At 46.5% G+C, this 19,680-nt stretch overlaps 1 protein-coding gene across 4 annotated transcripts in view; it reads right to left on the bottom strand.

The window, feature by feature from the left end:
- The window catches only part of ACCS (1-aminocyclopropane-1-carboxylate synthase homolog (inactive)), a 76,323-nt gene that overhangs the window by 51,095 nt on the left and 5,548 nt on the right, over positions 1 to 19,680 (bottom strand). The window contains exons 2-8 of one of the 4 annotated variants that reach the window (XM_063398350.1): positions 17,461 to 17,598; positions 15,144 to 15,230; positions 14,904 to 15,043; positions 13,837 to 14,005; positions 11,479 to 11,614; positions 10,886 to 11,004; positions 9,390 to 9,565 (exon numbers count right to left, since the gene is read on the bottom strand). The gene's annotated coding sequence lies outside the window, so the exon portion shown is untranslated. Of the gene's footprint in view, positions 1 to 9,389; positions 9,566 to 10,862; positions 11,005 to 11,478; positions 11,615 to 13,836; positions 14,006 to 14,903; positions 15,070 to 15,143; positions 15,231 to 17,460; positions 18,009 to 19,680 lie in introns of those variants that run through there. The other 3 variants (XM_063398353.1, XM_063398351.1, XM_063398352.1) reach the window with 3 other exon arrangements.

Here is a 19,680-nt window from a genome sequence, read left to right as displayed (position 1 = left end):
TTTTAGTATCTGCAGAGACAAAAATTCCACTTTCTCTCTAGGAAAGGTACTTATCTTCTCATGGGATCAGGTCTTATTAAAACACAGTCCCATATTTGGTGACATCACTAGTTTATTTTATGTAGATAACTCTATCAGTACATTTATGTCAGGAGCCATTTTACAGCCTGGCTTGACACTGTCATATGTAAACAGCAATCCACAACATTAGCTTTGCTCAGGGTAAGCAGGTAGCATTAACTATGATACAAAAATGGTGAGCTTGGAAGAGCATGCTCATATGTACAGGCCCACCTAAAAGCCTGTCCACTATGACCAATCAAGTTGTACATTATAGCAGTTAATGCACCCAAATTTGAAACACTCATATGGTAGTAAAGGATGGTGAGGGTTACACAGATACAGTGGAAGACAGTCCCTCGCAAAATAGTGTCTCCATAAGGGGTGGTTAAAATCTGACTCTACCCAAGGGTCATGGTTCATAGTTGAACGTGATCCTGCTGCTAGAAAAAATGTGATTCTTGGACCTAAAAGCACAAAAATATCTTGCAATAGCAGAGATGTGGCTTTATCTTAGTATACACTGCCACTGAAACTGCAGCGGAAACAACTCCGCTGTATCAAAAGAGAATGTGTAGTTTTATATCAGTGTTCACAGTATAAAAACAACACAGAAATGGTCAAGAGTTCAGGGAAGAGCTTCAAGAAAGATACAGCATCTGGAAAACATACTTCTAGCAAGAATCTTAAGAAGGTCAATCCAAGTTTACCCAGCAGAAGGTCAAAAGATGATTTGTAATTACCAGCATCAGAAGCAAGTATAAGAATTAAGACTGTAAAATAAGGTACAGAAAAAAACCAACAGGAATACAATTTGATGCAGTGGTTAGAAGCCAAGCAAATTCAAAGGAACTATAGGGAATTTAACAAAAGCCATTAATTATTAGAAGGATTTATGTAGGAATGGGATAAGCTTCCACAGTTTGAGACCTTGAATTGAAGGAAAACCAGCCTTTTTTCAAAGATACAATGCGTCTTAAGAAATGTTGGAGCAGAAATGATTGGGTGAGATTTATTGTCAGAACAGATAATCGTAAAGTTCCCTCTGGTCTTAAAAATGATAAAAGTGCCCAGGAAAAACAGAAAAGACCTCTGAAAGCACTGAAATACATCTGAACAAATTGTGCTATGTTATGAAAGAGATTTTAATTACTACTAGAAGTTTCAAAAGAAAATGAAATCTCTTTGAAAGCCACAATTGCTTTGATAAATATTAAAAATCCAGTGAGGAAATCCTTCACCTAACTGCCAACAACTGAAGAAAAGAGGACAGACATCCGTAGAAAACAAAAAAGAGGTCACAGCAGTATTCCTTTTCTGCAAAACTTGAGTGTAAATGTATATTAATTTTGATGCAACTGAGAGCAACACCTGGCCTCTCATTTTAAACAAATAAGGCAGTTTTGTACTCTCATAAAATCAAACACAGAAAACAAAGGAAGGTGTAAAAATTACAGTCTAGGGATGGCTCAGTGTTGTTGAGTTTGCTCTGCCCAGCAAAAGAAAGCTGGCCTCATGCCTTGTGTTTTTGTATATTAGCAGAGGATTTGTGGGTGCAGAACACCACCAAACCAGCCACTTTGTGCTGGTGCCAGTGACAATGCGCAGTTGCAGGCTGCTCTGGCAGAGGATTGCCTGGGAAGTGCTGTTTTGATGTGAAACCAGATGGTGTTTCAGTGCTGTTTTGCTTTGAGATTTCTGGGTTTGCTCAAATCCAGGAAACTCAGGAGGAGGGAAACCATAAGCAGATGAAAACATGCCCAACTAACAAACAGAGTTTGCACAAGCTCTCCCCTGTGCACATCTGGGGAGAAATGTAACCCTGGCCTTTCCCACTGGAGCCACACTGGGACCCAGCACAGAGGAGCCGTGCCATGAGTGAGGACGTGCAGACAGTGGGAGACCTACAAACCCATCCTTGGGCAGATGGGAAAGGAAACAGGCACTCAAAACAGAATAATGCTTTACAGAAGATATTTTTTTCTAAAATAAATCCCAAGAACCACCAGCTGGTTCTCATTTCAGTCTGCAGATGAATAAATTTTGAGCAGAAAAGCAGCAACAGATGCCTCGGTGCTGCTCTGCAGGAAGCAGAGAGGCAATTATCCACATGGAACTCACCCCTGGGATTTACAGCCCAGGGGACCTGCCATGCCTAGCTGGGCCACAGCCCAAGAGCTGCACCCTGCCAATGCCTACTGCTGTTGCTCTTCCAGCCCTAGGTGCATCCCTCGGGGACATCACAGGGCATGGCTATGCTCTGGGAGCCAGAATAAAGGCTGTCCTTTCCTTTCACATCCTCAGAACTACTCACGAGCTGGGGAAGTGTGAGGGAGGCACAAGAAGAGAGCTGGAACAGACAAGGCGAGACTTTCACAGGTGCCCCCAGGAGGGAGGACAGGGCCTGTGCTGAGCTCTCAATGGTCTTTTGGCAACAGAAAACAAAGATGATCTTCCAGTTAGAGGTTTTACCTACTCAAGTCCCCACGGTTTTTCCTTACTTAGTTGCAAGGAAGAAGAGCTAAGGGCCACAGCTTTTTAAGAAGCATGTCACCTCCCTCCACGTGGAGCTTATTCTGTGTGACAAGGCCCCTTGAAACCAGCTCCACACAGGCCCTGCTGGACCTGCCCTAAGAGCCTCTCTGCTTGGTCTGCAGAACTGTTTGACCACAAGGGTTCAAGCTCCATCAGGTGAAACACAGGAGCCCTGGGACACAGCCCAGACACCCAAAGTTAAGCCCCTTCACCAGGGGTTTATCACTCTCACACCACCATCCATCCTCAGCCATAGGGGTCTACCTGATAGAGCAGCAGCAGCCTGTGCAGCTCCAGCCATAAAGCCAGTGGTGGGAAGTCCAGTAGGTAGGGAATTGGCCTTGCAATGTGGCTGCACATTTCCTGCACTTCCAAGGACCACCTCTGTACCAAAAATGGGACCAGGAGACTGAAGCTACTTTCATGGCTTTTACAGAGCCTACAAAATCCTCTCTCCAAGGAGGTGTCCTATAAGGAAGCTGCACTGGTGGATTAGTTGCAGCTGAGCCCTGGGGAGGAGGCAACAGGTTAAGTTGATGTTGGGACAGGACACATGTGTGTGCTGCAGAGGCAGCCTCAGAACCGTGTAGCCCATCATTCCTGCTCCTCAGGTCTCTTCCTGGGGCAGCTGGCTGTAAGTGTGCTGCAAGATTGTTTGATACCTGCTGGAGCTGGGGTCAAATGAGAAACAATATGGGAAGGGATTAGCACAGAGGGTTCATGGCAATCACTCTCTCTTCTGAGGGTGGGTCCTGTGCGTTTTCCAGCCATTCCCATGCGTGCCACAGTCAGCACCTTTTAGTGCTAAGCCTAGATCATAAGCTTCCTGGGATGGACTCCACGTCAGTTTGTATATAAAACAAAGGGACAGCACATACATGCTTTATATAAACAGATATTGGAGTAAGGAACCCTGCCACAGTTAACATTTCTGCAGGTCATCCCGAGTCCTTGTTATGATTGCAAATGGTTTTTCAAGTACAGCTCTTCCCGTCGTGGAATGTGTTTTAAATATCTGTAACATACCGTGCACAGACACATCGCTGTGTCAACGGTGCACACGCGCACACACGCTCGATACTCCAGTCCTACATCCCTACACTCACCTCGTGCTCTCTGCTGACCAACAATCTTCCAAAAGCAGGAACACTTTTCAGGTATCCTGTGTGGAGAGCAACCTGGACTTGCTAGTTAATGTCACATCAGCTTGTTGTGACAAATCAGGAGCATTGATTTGCTTTCTGTGGTCCTGGAAAAGCACATTAGGATTTTTTTCAGACTAAATAGTCCAGTTTCTCTGGCTGTTCCTGCCACCTTACAACTACCTGGCACAGAAAGCCCTGGTGAGGGAAAGGGCCACAGAGGAACTAGACTAGCAGGCAGTAATTCTTGCACTTGTTTAGAGTTGGACTAAAAATAGAGGTTCTTGAACCCATTTCACCGTAAAAAGCCTGCATAATTCAGGCAAGTTTTACCAGTAAATTGCAGCTACAAGGGAAAAACCTCACAGCCTTAAAAGGTCTCTGGAAGCCCATCCAAAACAGTGTTCTGTCCAAGCCCCCTTTACGAGAGGGCGGTGGAGGGCAGGGTGGGAACTCAGATGCTAAAGACAGCTCTGGCCTGTCGGGAAAAGAGCAAACTTTGCCCCCTGTCTCTGGTGTGTGCCTGCCACCAGGACAGCGTGTCCGGGCGCTCTGAACTCAGAGCAAGAGGCAGCCCTTTGCTTACTCATTTCTGTACTGCCGCCCCTAGAATACGTGCACACTGTGTACTGCCTCTGGCCCGGGAGCTGGCTTCAAGGAACTACGGGAAATGAGGAGGAATCTTTGCTTACCAGACTGCAATGCAAGCCTTTTAAGATAAGTTCTACCCCAGTATTTATATAAATATCCAAAGACAAAACTAAACATTAAGTGCATTTTCAAAAAAACCTAAACAACTGCAATGCCCAGATACACAGACCTTGCTCCCCTCATTGCTCAAGTAAGATCTCCCCTTTGTTTCTGCAACATTGTGAGTGTAAGGAGTTGACATTCTCCACTAGTCTCCTGCCTTCAAGTGTCATTTCTGGTTTCCTCTCCTTTTATTCCTTAAGTCCCTGCTTGGTTCCTTCTTCCTTCTCACATTCTGCCCTCAGCATTTCATCAACTCAAAATGGAGCCTGCTACCTTCTGCACATGGTGTAGTCAAATATGAACTGTCAGAGCTCATCCCTTCTCATGTGGCCTATAAAGAGTTTCCCCACAAGTATTCAGTTTTATTTCATCAGCTACCACTTTTAGATATTCAGAGATGGAAGCTTCCTTTTAATTCTAAATGCTAAACCCTCTACTTAAACTCAATATCTTGAATGCCACCTCACTACATGAGGAGCAGCACCTATCCCTGAAAATAAAGGGGAGGGAATTCAGCTGAGCCAAGATGAAAACAGTGGGTTTATTCCCCAGCTGAAAGCATTGCAGAACTTCTGGTAGTTACGAGGATGCCCAAGCTTTACTACATAAGACACATATCAAAGCTGACTTCCACAAATAATGTGCATCAGAGTAAATCCATCTTTGTCGTGAGCAGGAATAGCTGTGACAAGGCAGTTGGCACTTCAGGTTCTGAATTCAGGAGTGCACAAGTGTAAAGACATCTGTGACTCAAACCTGTTGGTAAGATCATAAAATGTCCTTTCCAGCTTTTCATGCAACCATTTGGACTGCTGTTTGACACTCCTGGCACAGCCCTCCCTGAGAGGGGGATGCTTTCATCTGTATTTGCACAGGGGAATTTACTGAACGATTAAGTCAGCAGCAGCTCCCCCAAGGCTCCAGCTGGCACAACAAGTAAGGCACCAAGGCAGGAAGCAGCCAAGAACGTGGGGCAGTGAGCCAGGAGCAGCTGCCTTCTCCATGGGACTTCAGGTGCTATCCCCACTCTCAGCAGAGTGGTCTCTGACGTGTCCTGGGCACGCTGTCACGGTGCAGGGCCTGTAGTCACGCAAGCAAAAATGCTGCTGGGGTTTCCCATTTAGGCCTGCAGCATCATCAGAGAGACGGGTGCACTTACAGATGGCAGACCCAATTTTTCCATTAAAGATCCACCTAGAAATAATGGGAGAAGCCCAGGCAGGGAAAACAAGCATGGTGACATTCAGCAAAACTCCTCCACTTTCATGATAAATTAATTAGTCTGGAGGCAGCGAGCAGAAGCATCCCCAGCTTGCTGCAGCAGAGTGAGTCATCCCCTACTCTTTCCACTGTTTAAAGACTGCCCTGCTCAACAGCCAAATGCATCTGTGGAAACAGAGTGAAACAGAATTGACACGAGCTAGTAGGTAAGGGCTGCCATTTGGGTTTGGCTGCAACCCTTATACAATCAAGTTAAAGGAGTTGTATTTAGTTGGAAAATTGTAACTGCCCTACTGGTGTTGAGAAGATGACACACAACTGGTAAGTCAGATTTACTGGCGTTTTCCAGGCAACAAATGACAGGTCACAAGACCCTGACAGGGCATGGATGGAGGTCAACAGTAGCCACAAGGGTTGTCTAGTCAGCCTTCAAACTGACATATTAGAAATATGATCTGCTTGCTCACCTCTGGCCAAGTCTTCCTTCCTCTCACAAACAGTGAAATAAAATAGGGAGACAAAGATTGGCTAATATTCCTTGAAGGCTTGTTTGCATCTACACATTAACATGTCTGATGGTTCTGTTGCTACCAGGCAAGTACCCTTTTAAATAATAAGGAAACAAGAACTCAGCAACATTGTGAAAATTCCCATACCATCCTGAAATGTTTGTTGTGACTGTCAAAACATATGAACACATTTTGCACATTGTAAGACATGTAACTGGGTCTCAGGTCAGGACAGAGAGAAAAATGGATCGGTACCATTCTATTCTTGATTAAATGCAACAATTCCCCCCATCATAGCAAAGAATTTGTCATTATTTTGCTGACACAGGGCCAGGATCATGCATCTAAAACTGTCTCACATATCACACACTCAACAGGCTTTCTGCATAGCACTGTTCATGAACCTCTTCTGATCTGCATTTCAGATGCCTGGTTTTGAATATAAGAGATATAAATAGATGAAGGCCAGATCAAGTGGTCTTCAAAGTCACTATGACAAATGCTGGAGGACAGCAATGCACCATGAATGTAGCAATATTTTCCTAAATTTCTCCTATGGCAACCTCTACCAGACCCCAAGATCTCTCATGTTACCCCCCAGCCCTCTGTCGGGGTTTTCTCCTTTGCCTGCCACCCCTTTCCCAGGGAAGTCAGGCAGGAAGTCACCATGCATATTATTCCTAAGATATGCTAAAATTCATTTAGAATTGATGAAAGATGACAGCCTCAGAGTCTAGGACAGAGCAGTATGGCAAGCTGCCCAGGTACTGCCTGGTATCAAAATTTCTCCAGGGAAAAGGGGCATTTAATCTATTAAATAATTAATCATTTAATCTTCAGCCTGCTCCAGGTTTCCTTCCCTGGGAATGCCAATTAATGTTCAATATGGCATTTTCTAAAATATAACTTTGAACAGTTTATGAACTTGGCAAAGATGGTGAGCTCACTGGAGACCATGGAGTGGCCATGAGATGACTGTCAGCAAAGATTTTCGAACACAATTAGCTAGGATCATCTTCTAGACAGTGACTCAGAAATGAGTGACTCTCTAACCTTTTTGCCAACCTTGCTTCTTTGCCTCCTAATGATTGCAAAATTGAATCTGAAGCAACCCCACCGATGACAGGAACAAGAGCTCTGATTCCTGGGAATAAGTGTTGATGACCGAGGAATCGCTGGTTTAGCAAAGCACTGGTTCCTGGGCTCTGCTCCACCAGATGAATGTTTCCTTATTATGTCCTCAAAGTCCCCTGGGCAGGGGAACATGCACTAGAAGCACACTCAGTTACTTTTCAGAGACTTGCCCCTCAGGGCTTCAAAGATCTGAAGGAGCTGGCAACCAGCCCACTCTTATTCTGATAAGTGCTATTTGCAACTAAAACTGGATTAAAATAGCCTCTGAAAGCTCGTCTGAAGGGGAACAAGCAGTCTTCTTCAGAGATGCCATTAGCAGGAAGATGTGGAGAGGGCTATTCTGAGGGCTGCTTATTTTTGGCCTTTACCCCACTTTGTCATTTGCCTTGACCAAATATAAAAAATAAGGAAACTATAATTAGCACTGGGGGCACTGTCAGTGGGAGTAGCAAACAGGCCATGGCCAAAATTCAAACTCTAATCTCCTCTTCTTCTTCATCCATTCCCCTCTCTGTGATATGGACCCAGGGAATCTGAGCTTTGGCCACTGTGTCCACCAGACAGCATGGATTCTCTATTTACCACAAAATGGTGATATATCAGAACTAGATCAGCTTTTTTGCCTGCCTGATCCTGCTCTTAGTCTTGTGGATATCCAAATATTCCCTTCACAGCTATCTGGAAGTGAGAGAAATGCAGAAGTCTGAAGGGAGACGTTTTAAGGCTAAATAGAAGGAAAGTGCCAATTTCCCATTACACTTTTAGTCACTAAATAGCCATATAGAGTTAAATGGTGGGACTGGGAGAAAGAGATGAGCTGATGCTGAGAGAAGATGGGTGCACAGTGGAAAAAAAAATGGAGCCTTTGGTCTTAGAAGATAATCTGGTAGGTCAGGATTTCCAAAAGCTCATCCCACTGCTGTAAGACAGTAGCTGACAACAGTGATGGGAGCTTTGCCATGCACTACCCTGGGAGCAGAGTGAGTCTCTTGGCCCAGTATCCACCACAAATTCAGGAGCTTTTGTTGTTTCCAGAGTTAGCTGTTGCAACACAGCTCTCCAAATTAATCCTTCTCAGAAGGGACAACCCCACCAAATCCCAGACATGACCAATTAGAGGAAGATGAGGATCCTGTCTCCATCTGATTAGCTGATTGGTCTGTATGCCCACCTCCTCAGCACCAAGAGGCCCCCATGGCCAGCAGACCAGATGCCCTAGCAGTCTCAGCAAACTGCTTGTTACTTCTTCCCAGCCTTCTGGGGGTCAGTGTACCTCATCAGACATCACAGGCAGAGCAATATATTTTGGCTGCATGGTGAGGTGGATACAGTCTGTCTCTTAGAATAAACCTAGAGTTTTGAACCCCTACTGCAGCTGGGACCTAGAACTCCAGGTTTGCTCTTGATCATTCATGTCCTGTTCCCATGGCACCTCAGAGCTGTTGCAGGTTTTATCTTCTATGCTGTCTGAAGTTAGTTTGTAATGAATGTGCTGTGTTTAGGGAGTGCTCTGTGAGCTGTGGTGGGAGGGATGCAGGACTCAGGCAGGAAATCCTAGTTGCCCTTCTAGACATCAGGGTACCCCACTCAATGACAATTCTTTTTTAAGGCACACTATGGCTCAACAGCTTTGCTGTCTTTCCTTGTTTTCTACAGTCTCCAGACTCTTTCTAGACTAGAGAAGTCTGTAGTAAACCTACATTACCAGCTTTTTCTTCTCCTAGTTGATATTCTGGTAATCATCAGGCCATGAATGAAAAATTCAGTTACAGCTGATACTGATACTCAACCCAAGGTGGCAAGCTTACTACTGCTTAATAGCAATAGTCTCCTGCCTCCCTGTAAATATATTTTTGCATTAAAAGACTTGGGCTTTACTTATTTATTAGTTAATTACAAATAAGGAATTAGAAAATCAATCCTGTGTATGTAATGAATCACATATTAATGTATTTTCCCTTCAAAGCATCATGGGTAACTGTAAGGAACTTGTAAGAACTTAGCTGTCTGTTTCACACATCTTCATAATCCTTACCTTCCTCCTCCACATGTATTTGCTGACATGATTCTGTGCACAGTCTTCCTTTTGGTATAGACCTGCAGCTTGTGGATCTTTGCACTGGAGTTCACAACAGTCTGCTCCACTGACTGATCTACTAGCATTCTTCCAGTCTTCCTGCTTAGAAATCCACATTAACCCCTGTATAAACACTAAGAAAGACAAAATGCCATTAGTTTTCTGTTGCCTTTCAGTTAACAGGAATAAATTTACAAAGAGCCATCTTTCATTAAAGGAGTAAACAGAACAGGTTGTTTCAAAATCTCTTTGTCTCCCGCTGATATGAAACTGCTAGAAAGTCACTTAACAGTTGATGCATTTCCGCTCTCTTTTCCCAGACTACCAAGAATACTGAAATCCCATTTTAATGCTCTTAATGCTCTTTCTTTCCATAACAGGAAGTGTAGAAAGTGTTATAGAAACAAAAGAAGAGCTATTTGCCAGACTAGAGGCTTACAGGAGCCAAGATAGTCAGGAAAAATCCTGAGCTAGCATAAGATTTACAGTCAAATTGCCAGAGCTGGGACTCAGAGCTGAGTTACGGTGACATGAGTTACCATGAGTAACCAGCCACGCACACAGGACGAGCCAAGACTATTGCAAGGCAAATGAAATTAAGCTTAGCCTGTGATGAAAGACAGTAAGATGATGTGCTCATGCTGGGCTGCAGCACGTACACTCAGGCAGCTGCCCCAGCTCAGCAGCTGTGCTGGGACTTGCAGTGGCATGGCACAGCCAGGGAGCGTGGGAGAGCCTTTAGAACCCAGAGCCCTTCAAAGCAAACTGTCCCTTAGAGATGTCTGTGTCACAGGGGACCTGAACACACAACAGAAGCAGGAGAGATGACCACAGTCTCTGCTGCACCTTCCCAGAGCAGGCTGAGTGTGCACTGCTCAAAAAGGTGCCCTGGGAGCCAGAGGAAAGGGGCTGTAGCAGAAGGCAGAGCGTGCAGCCAGGGGCAAGAGCTCTCACTGCAAGAGGCACAGTCACTGCCCCCAGGTTTTGCTCCCTTTGCCCTCTCACACGTCACCTCCACCCCTATCCCATACCTACAGCCAAGCAGGCTGCAGATTTCCCTTTATGAAAATACTGCCTGTCCAGACTTAGGTCAGCCACCTCCTGTCCCCATGTAGCCAGGTTAAATAGCAGCAGTGTCACATCAGCTGTACTGCAAACACCTCCAAAGGTGTCTGGCTTTAGGAGGTGGAAAGCCAATGCAGAATCCTCCAAAATCACCCTGGTCTGTGGGCCAGAAGCAGCACTTAATTTGTTACTGCCATGATGGCTCCAGGAAATGTTTGACGTATGACAGGAACCGTCACACTGCAGCACTAATCGCATCATGTACTGGCACAAGATAAATGGGATGCTCTTGCCCTGTACTCCTTGATCCTATCAACTCCAAGAGAAAGCAAAGCTCAGCCCTAGAGAGGACAGAATTGCATGTACCTGGTACAGCAGAAGAGACTTACAGTGGTGGGACAAGGGTCCTGCAGCACCCAATTCTTCTCAATACTCCCCCCATGCCCACAGCTTTCATTTTACAGAGTGGTTGACTGAATGCTAAAAATTGTCCTGGAGACTTTCTCGCCTGAAATGTTAAAGGGATATTTTAGTGCAAGTGCCCACCTCACTTTTTGCTCATGGCAGGGGACGATAATGGGGAATGTCCCATAGCAAAGCTTTCTACTCTGTCCCTCTTTGATCTCGGGCCTGACAGACCCCAGTGACCTCACAGGGCTTTTTGTGGCAAGAAGACAGGACTAGAAATTGGTGGAAAGAAATGCACTGCAAGGGATATATTTGAGCTAGGCTAAAAATAGAGCTCTGACCCTGCTTATTTATATATAGCAAGATCTATATGTGGACTTGCTGGCAGTCAGTCAGGGTAGGGGCAAAGACATCCCTGCAAAACCCTCCACCAGTTCTGCTGAAAGAGCAAAACTGTTGGGTGCAGCTCTTTGGTGGCTCCAAAACTGTGTCTCCCAAGGGCAGAGGGGCAGCAAGTGTGGCTGCCCCATGGGCAGAGGTGGTAGCTCCTGGTGTGAAACAGCCCTGAAAATACCTTCTCATCCAGGACATCGGATGGGACAAATCCACAAAGAGGGGGAGCACCATCAGCTCAGGACTGCAGCTGGAGGGTTCTGCACATCCTCCTGCACAGGACTTGTGTGGCCTCCTCACAGGCACCGTGGGAGAAGCTGCAGAGTGGGAAAGGTGCTGTAATGTGGAAGGTGTAGACCTTGCTACAGGGGTGCAAACTTCAAGTGCAAGGCTTCTGGCTTGTGGCTAACATCTGGGCTGCAGAAGAACAAACCCTTTCCTTTCATCCCACTGCACCCAAACACCCACACTCCAGTCTGGCACTTCATCCAGACCCATGTGCCTTGGGCTTTTGTCATGATAGCTTAAGACACATTCATTACTATCTTTAAATCCTAGTCTTTTTTTCTGAATAAGAGTCTCAGTTTCTGCTCAGAAAAAAGCACCACATTTTTGTGGTGCAGAAATGTGTGTATAGAAAAGTGTTTGAGTCTCTTGAACTGTAGTTGAAAACAAGGAAAAGAAACCAAAATTAATACTTTGTTTAGTCTCAAAACTTTTTCTGCACGTAATTCCTATTTTTCACAGCCTGGAGCCATGGCTGAGCAAGCAGGGGTAAATGGGGCTGATTGCCTGAGTCCTCTATGCAGAAGCAAACCAGGTGTCTGATCCTGTTACATCAGGACATCGCTCTGCTGAGCCTGTATGTAAAGAGTAATCCTCTCTCTTGCCTTAGGCCTCTTGAGTCCTCCTTGTGCCCATGGTATTAAACACATCAGAAGAATTGCTTTTAAAACCCAAAAGGATTATAAATATCAAAGAGCAATTCAAAACCCTGTACCCTTCCTCAATACCACATTGCCCATAAGGTGTGGACCTTATAGACCTCTGTTGCCTGAGAGCAGCCCTGGTTTTGTAGGCACTTCCTGAGATGCTTGTGAGCTCCAGAATGAGGAGCTGGTTTGGATATCATCTTCCTTCTCTGTGATTCTTTGAGCAGCCATGAAAGGCTTAACTAGTTGTGCACTGTGCAGCCTCAGCACCAGAAGCTTCCTACATGGTTGCAGCATTCAGGGCTCCCAAGCAGCCCACAAATAGCTCTCAAGTTGCCTGGCAATGCCAAGCTCCTTGGTATCTTCTCACCCATGGACAGGTTCAGTCAAGAATTAGGCTCCCAGAGCTCACTGTACAAGACAGGACAGCAGCAGAGGAAGCTGGAAGTGAGCTAGATAGCAGGAGGGGCCAAGGAGAAGGGCTTTGGTGGCAGCCTCTAGGCTAAGAGCAGCATGTCTTTCTCTCCTCAGAACCATAGAGCTTGAGATTCTGCCTAGGGTGACAAAACCAGACACAGAGCTGCAGACAGGGTCTCCACTGTCACCTCTGCCTACACTGCCCTCCAGGATGTGGTGGAATCAGGTTTGATCCCAGAGCCAAATCAGGCAGAGTAAGGATGGGAAGTAAGACTTCATTTCTGTCCCCCCAAGGGTTGGTGCTCTATCTGCTGGACTGCAGGACAAAGTAGCACAAGAATGCCAATGTTTGTTGACATTCATCTGAGGTCTATTCTAGGAGACCTGCACTGAGTACAGTTACAGGGTCAGGCCAGTCTGAGACTTCAGATGGTGTGTTGGGCAGAAAACCAGAAACTTGATTATCATGATTAGCTGAGCACCCACAGGTTTAAGGTGGAATGATTGTGGCACTTAAATGTCAGGTACAGAATCCCAAAGACACAGTGGGTCCCGTTTGGATTTAGTCCTTCAGGACTAGCAAGTGCTGACTTCGGGGTGGATGTTCAGCCTTAGCTTTGCCCTCTGAGATCTGGCAGAACAACAGATTCAATATCTGGTACTGACATGACTAACTCCAATGCCTGCACTAAGCAGATAACTGAATGGGAAATGCATTAATAAAACAAAAAGGGAAATGTATTAAAGAAGAAACACATAAACCATATTAATAGAGATCTATAAAAAATAAAGAATCAAATTAATAAATAACAGCTCCTGGAGTCATCTGGTTCTGGGATCTTGTTTTCTGAGGCTATGCCCTGAGTAATAAACCTGCCCAGAGCTGAGCACACAGGAAGGTCTCACACTTGCAGCATGACTGCAGCACAGCCCTGCCAGCCAGTCTAGGGAAGAGGCACACTTTCTTTGACAGCTGTAGCCCCATGAAGTGTGTGGTGGCCCCAAGGCCCCAGTAAAATCTTCTGCCACTGCACAGCTGCACACACAGCTGCTGCACCCTCAGGTACCACACGGTCATGTGGAGGGGAGCTTGCCTGGATAACACAGAAGACATCCCCAATGTGCAATACAATTACCCTTTGTGGGTTATACAGCCAAGGCCCACCAATAGAAAAAGATGGTTTTCTTACCTGAAGGTTGTGCTGGTTCATGGATAGATCCTGTCTGGGCTCAGATGTCCTGTCACACCAGCCCAGAGATGACCTCTTCTGCCACAAGCCAGTCCCCCATGCAGAGTGCAACGTGCTTCAATCCACATGGCTTCCTTTGGAAATATCAGCACCTCCTGGGAATTCTTTCCTACCCAGGAGATAAACGCTGGATCAGACTTGTGGTAGAATTACATCCAGCCCCAACCTGTTTCCCCTAGTTCATGCCCTGCAGACAGGATGCTGTGTGCATGAAGTGGTCAGGCTCTTGGGAAAAGACCAGGGAGATGAGAAGAGGGAACTGTGCTTCCCATTCATGCAGACACTTTGGAAGGATCACAAACAAAACACTGACCACATTTCTCACCTCATCACAAAATCCTTGCTGCTGACCCCTTGTTAGAAGCAGGAGTCACAGGCAAGATCCCAGTGAGAAGCAGCAGCCTTAGGATTGCCATGAAATGCCCTGGCTGTATTTCAAAAGCCAGTATTTGATTTTGTTGCTAAAGATACAAAGATATGTGGTTCCCACAGCTTGAGGAGCATTTTGTTCTTTCCACTGATCAATAACCCACGAGTGAGCAGAAATCCCTCTTCTAAAAGCCTTTTTGGATCCCTGTTTGCTGGAACCTGATATGTAAGGAGCTGAGCATTTTGTCCCCAGGGAACATTGCACAGAGGGAGAGCTGCTGGTTGTTAAACAACAAATCCAGTTCACTGGAACACACAGAAAGAATTATCAGGGATAATTCTCTTGGATTTTATTTCCTGTCTTCTTGTCCCAGCTAACAGCAAAAGAAACCTGACCTCAGCTCAGATATAGCCCCACAGAAAGCGTGGAGAGCATGAAATGGGCTCAAAGCAGGCTCAGAGGTGTGACCAAGGGCAAAACACATCACAGGGGACACTTTTTGATGTGTGTTACCATGCTGCCCATCTGCACAGCAAGCCTCCCAGAGCCCAGCCTGCCCTTCCTAGCTCTTCCACAGCCTGATGCTATCAGACATCATCTTCTTTCACAGTGGTTTTCCAAGGATACAGAGCAGTACCTGTTTCCACAGCTTCTCACAGATTCAGTATTGCTGTGCATCAAGTGTCAATGAAGATGCCCACAGTGTCCAAGCCTTTGTAGCATTCACTCCTGCTTTCTTCTAATCTTACACTATTTTTCCTGCCACATTTAGCCTTCCTGAAGACAGAATGGAACAGACAGTTCTGACACCTTCATATTGCCTCCAGCAAGAATCCTTCCCAAAATGCTGAAGTTTTTTGAAACAAATAGCACTTACCTCACCTGGCCATTCCAAACTTAAATATTTGAGCACCAGTGGTCAGAACCCCAAATTACCATAAGGTAATGCTGTTCTGATTTTGTTCTGTGGGAGAAGAGTAAAGTGGTACATGAGTGATTATGATAAGGACAACATATTTGAGGTTTCTGTTCTATATTTTCCATCTCAGCAGCCTTAAATGCAACTACTCATGCCTTCAATTTTCCTCCAAGGAAATTTGCTCCTGTTAATAGTCCCCTGCACACTCAGTCTTGTCCATGTCTTGTAGGTTGTTTCTCTGCTCCAGGAGGTACATGAAGTATGAGAAACCTGGGGTGAAACCTGGCTCAGAGGCATGCTATGACAGTGGCTGTGCAAGACAAGAGGAGCCCCAACCTCCCGCCTCAGCCTCGATGGGCTGACAGATATATTCCATGATAGAGCTGAGCCAGCAGGAGCCCAGCCCACACTGTGCCTTACCAAAGCCCACCTGAATCCCTCAGTTTATTCATGGTCACTTCAAACTCCTGGGGCAAGAGAAGTCCCCAGAAATTTCTCCCTCAGCACAGAGAGATATGAAATCAAAGCCTTAAGTTAAGTCCTTGTGAGATTGCTGCTAAAACATGATGAGCATGATCTAAGAGCAAGCAGTCATCATTTGAGGGTTATTTGTGCTCTTTTTATGGTTTTCAGTTTCAATGATCAAGGAATAAGTCCCTTCTCAACAAGCCAAGGGCCGATTTTGCCTTGTCAGAAGTGCCTTTCAGTGTCACCGCCATTAATGGCAAGCCCTTTCCCTTCTGGTTATCCCATCACCATGAGCCAGCTGATAGCCAGTGCTAACTACAGAATCACAGAATCAGCTGGGTTGGAAAAGACCTTTGAGATCATCAAATGCAACCTATGAGCTAACAACACCTTGACAGCTAAATCATGGCACTAAGTGCCACATCCAGTCTTTTCTTGAACACCTCCAGGTACAATGACTCCACCACACCCCTGGGCATCCCGTTCCAATGCCCAATCACCGCTTCTGTGAAAAACTTCTTCCTAATGTCCTCGTTCCTAGCCAGAGGATACATACACATTATTCAGATGCCAGGAAAGCAGAGGCCATGCCACCTCTGAAATCCCAGTGGCATTTCAGTTTGAGGTCTATCCACTGGCCATCCGTAGTTGCCATACCTAATCCTGTGCTGTGGGCAGTGCCAGAGGCTGCAGGTTCCTCCACACGGGTAGGTTTTCAGTGCCATGCACAGTGCTGGCACTCAGCTGTGTGACACACATTGGAGCCTGCACATGGCTTTCTGTGTGCTGCACGGGGCACCTCTGATCTTATGGATTTACATTTGGAAGCACATGGAAATGTGTGCACTGGGCATGCACTAAGTGCACACGTTTCTGGACGGCACACAGAGCTGTGGTGTGGGTCAAGAAAGTATTGATGGAACAGTTTTCTCTGCAGCTCAGTCTGGCCACAGCAGCCCCAGACTGCAAGGAGTCTTTGTCTTCAGCTGGCAGCTCTGGCTTTGGCAGGGGCCAGATGAATCTGCTCCAGCAGCACAGCCACCTCCCAGCAAAACTGGGCTGCTTCTCTCACGGAGCTGCCTGTGCAGCTCATCTTCGGCTGCACACAAAAGGTTGTCCTGTTCTTTGGAAGACAAACCCTATGCCATGGGAACACATTTTGCATTCAGCATACACATGTATGAGCACCAGGGTAAACAAAGCTGTGGGTTTGTGTTTGTGCACTCAAGCAGGAGTGCATGGGATGTGCTGGGTTTGTGTTCCAGTAGCTGTAAGTGGTGGGTAAAGAAAGAGGGCCTTATGGTAGGCTGTAACCCATATTTTAGAAGATGTGGGCTTGTGTGGGTGTTTAGGTGTGTTTGCAGGTGGCTGGAGGATCTCCAAGGAGCAGTGAGAGCAGCTGGGGCTGGCACTGTATTAATCATGCCAGAAAAGCAACACAAAGGGGTCAGAGCTCTTCCTGAGCTTCCATCAGGTTAAAGCATCTGCAAAGGCAGGCAGGGTGGAGGCACGCTGAGCGTGGGTGTCTGCATGGGAAGGCTGTACCCTGTGGCCCCGTGGCTCCTGAGCGAGCAGCAGGCACCCCAGGACAGCAGAGTGTCTGTGCCTGTGCTGCGGGCTGCTCCCGTGTTCGCACGCAGCCTCCCGCAACACATCAGGTCCTCCTGCCTTTTCCCACAGCAAGAGAGCCCTAAAGCTTTCCTAGTATAGCAGCATTAAATGAAAAGTCTCAACAATGTTTTCTTTAAGTTTAAAGGTTCTGACAGAGGCACTTGAACAGTTTTACAGGAGTAATTGCAAAGGTTACCTCAGTCCGCTGTCGCTGCTGATGTGTGGCGTTTCCTTCCAGCCCTCTGCCTTCACACCAGGCTCTCTTTGCCACACCTGAAACCAGCAGTGGCTCTAAGAGGTAGAGGCAAGAGCAATTACCCCTGAAAATTGCTGTCTGTTGGGTGAAAGAAACAAAAGCAGAACATTTTGGAAATTTGACTTTATCTGTCACTTGGTGATCTCCAGCTGTCCTTTTTCCCAGGTGACTTCCCCTCAAATGGTCCACCTGCTTCCCCCTGTGCCAGCAACCTTCTTGGCAGCACTGCCTCAGGAGGCTTGCACTGCCTCAGGGTGGGGAATGGGATGCCCTCATCCACTGCAGCCAAGAGAAGGGCAGTGTCAGGCCACAGAGCCGTGCCTCCCGGGAGACACTGCTGCAGCACAGGCACAATTAGATTTTTGCAGTTTTAATCAAAAGCAGGCATTTAAGCTGGGTAACAAGAAATCAAGAGAGCAAAAAAAATATATACAAGCAATTTCCTGGCCAAAGTAAAAGAGATAAACTCCACAATATTTTGACAGGAAATATTTACTTATTAATATTTTTATTTAATTCTGTGTGCTGTGGCAGTCAGAGATAGAATGAGAGATCTCCATAATGCATCAAGTGTGACACTGAGGTTTTTTCAGGCACACACAAGGTGAAGCACATGGAAGGCCTCATTCTGGCTGAGGCTGCATCCTGAGAATTGAGAAATGAGGCTGGGGATGAGGGGAGAAGCCTCATCCCTCTCCTGGGCACAGGCATCCCTGACCCAGTCTGCCTATGAGATGTTCCCGTCTCATTTCATGGAAGCTGTTGGCCAAAGCACCTGTTGACCAGGACACTGCTGTAAGAGCAGCTTTCAGATCAGTGCCACTAACAAGCAGAGGGAGGTGGTAAAAATAACCCCTGCTTGGAGAATCATGATGTACTTACGAGCTGCTAAGGAGGCTGAGCCTGATGTGCTGTCCCACTTGAGCAGGCATCAGGCCGAGAGAGAGAGAAAAATGGAAAAAGTGAATCTGCTGGGGTGCAGAGACAAGCAGTCTCTGGGCTGTAAATCAGAGCTGAGAGCACAGGGAAGACAGGGGAGAAGCAGGCAGGCAGTGCAAACACTAAGCAGAGTTACAGCTTTCCATGAAGTTTGTTCATTTTGGGATGATGGCAAAAAGGAGCAGAACACTGTGTGATGGATGGGGCATACGGCTGTGGGAAGAGGTGCTCAGCTCTCCAGTCTCAGCACTGCATCCTCAGGGCAGATTATATTCAGCTAGGACATTAACAAACCAGAGCTTTACAGAACAAAATGTACTTGGGAAAAGCTGTGCTAAGAATTGTGTCAACCATATTTATATTTTGAGGAACACACAGCTGAAAGAGGTAGCTTTCTGTGGGCTGGTCAGCACATACTCCTTTAGCAACCCCAAACTGGTGTTTCACAGGGACAGAATTGCAGAAGGTGCAAGAAAATAGTCCCCAAAGATCCTGAGTCTTGTCCTCCTTTCCACACAGCCCTGCCAATGTGCAGGGAATGAACTGGGACAGCCCAGGAGAAGCTTGGCTCACTGATCCCAGTCTGCAGCAAGCCCAATGAAGCCCAGAGAAGCCAGCTTGCTGCAGTCTGGCCTGGTGGGTTTTCCCTACAGACCTCAGGTCCAGCATTGTGTTAAGAGGTTCACAGAGGACAAGGCAGAGTGTTGAACACTTCAGATCACAGAAGCCTGAGTTGGATTCGATGATCCTGGTGTGTCCCTTCCAAGTCAGCATATTCTATTACTCTATGATTCTACGAGCCTTAAGGATAGACAGGATCCAGAGGACCCCTAGGAGCCTGTGGATGGGTAAGGGAACTCTGACACTTCCTTGTTTTAACAGCATCTGCTGTGTTTAAAATCTGAACAGTATTAAAAAAAGAAAAGCCTGAAGGCCCTGTCAGAGAAGTGCAAACAGCTCCTGCAGGAAGCCAGCAAGACCTCCCAGCTCCAGGGGTTTCCATAGGGAATTCTGCTCCTGCCCATGGTGCACCACAGACCACTGCAAACAGCAGCAGCTTTCCTCTTCAGCCTGCTTCCCACTCAGATGGTCCTGACCCCCTGAGACTGCAAATCTATTTGAAAATGCTGGGAAGCCACAGGCACAGCTCCTGGGGAAGCTGAGCAAGGATGGGACTTGGAAAGCTCTGAGCAGAAGGGTCCAACAGGTTTAGCAAAACAA

This window comes from Prinia subflava, chromosome 5, assembly GCF_021018805.1.
Source record: "Prinia subflava isolate CZ2003 ecotype Zambia chromosome 5, Cam_Psub_1.2, whole genome shotgun sequence".
Classification (NCBI taxonomy): Eukaryota; Metazoa; Chordata; class Aves; order Passeriformes; family Cisticolidae; genus Prinia; species Prinia subflava.
The sequence above is the reverse complement of the archived record's forward strand: the minus strand, read 5'-3'. Positions and strand labels throughout refer to the sequence as shown.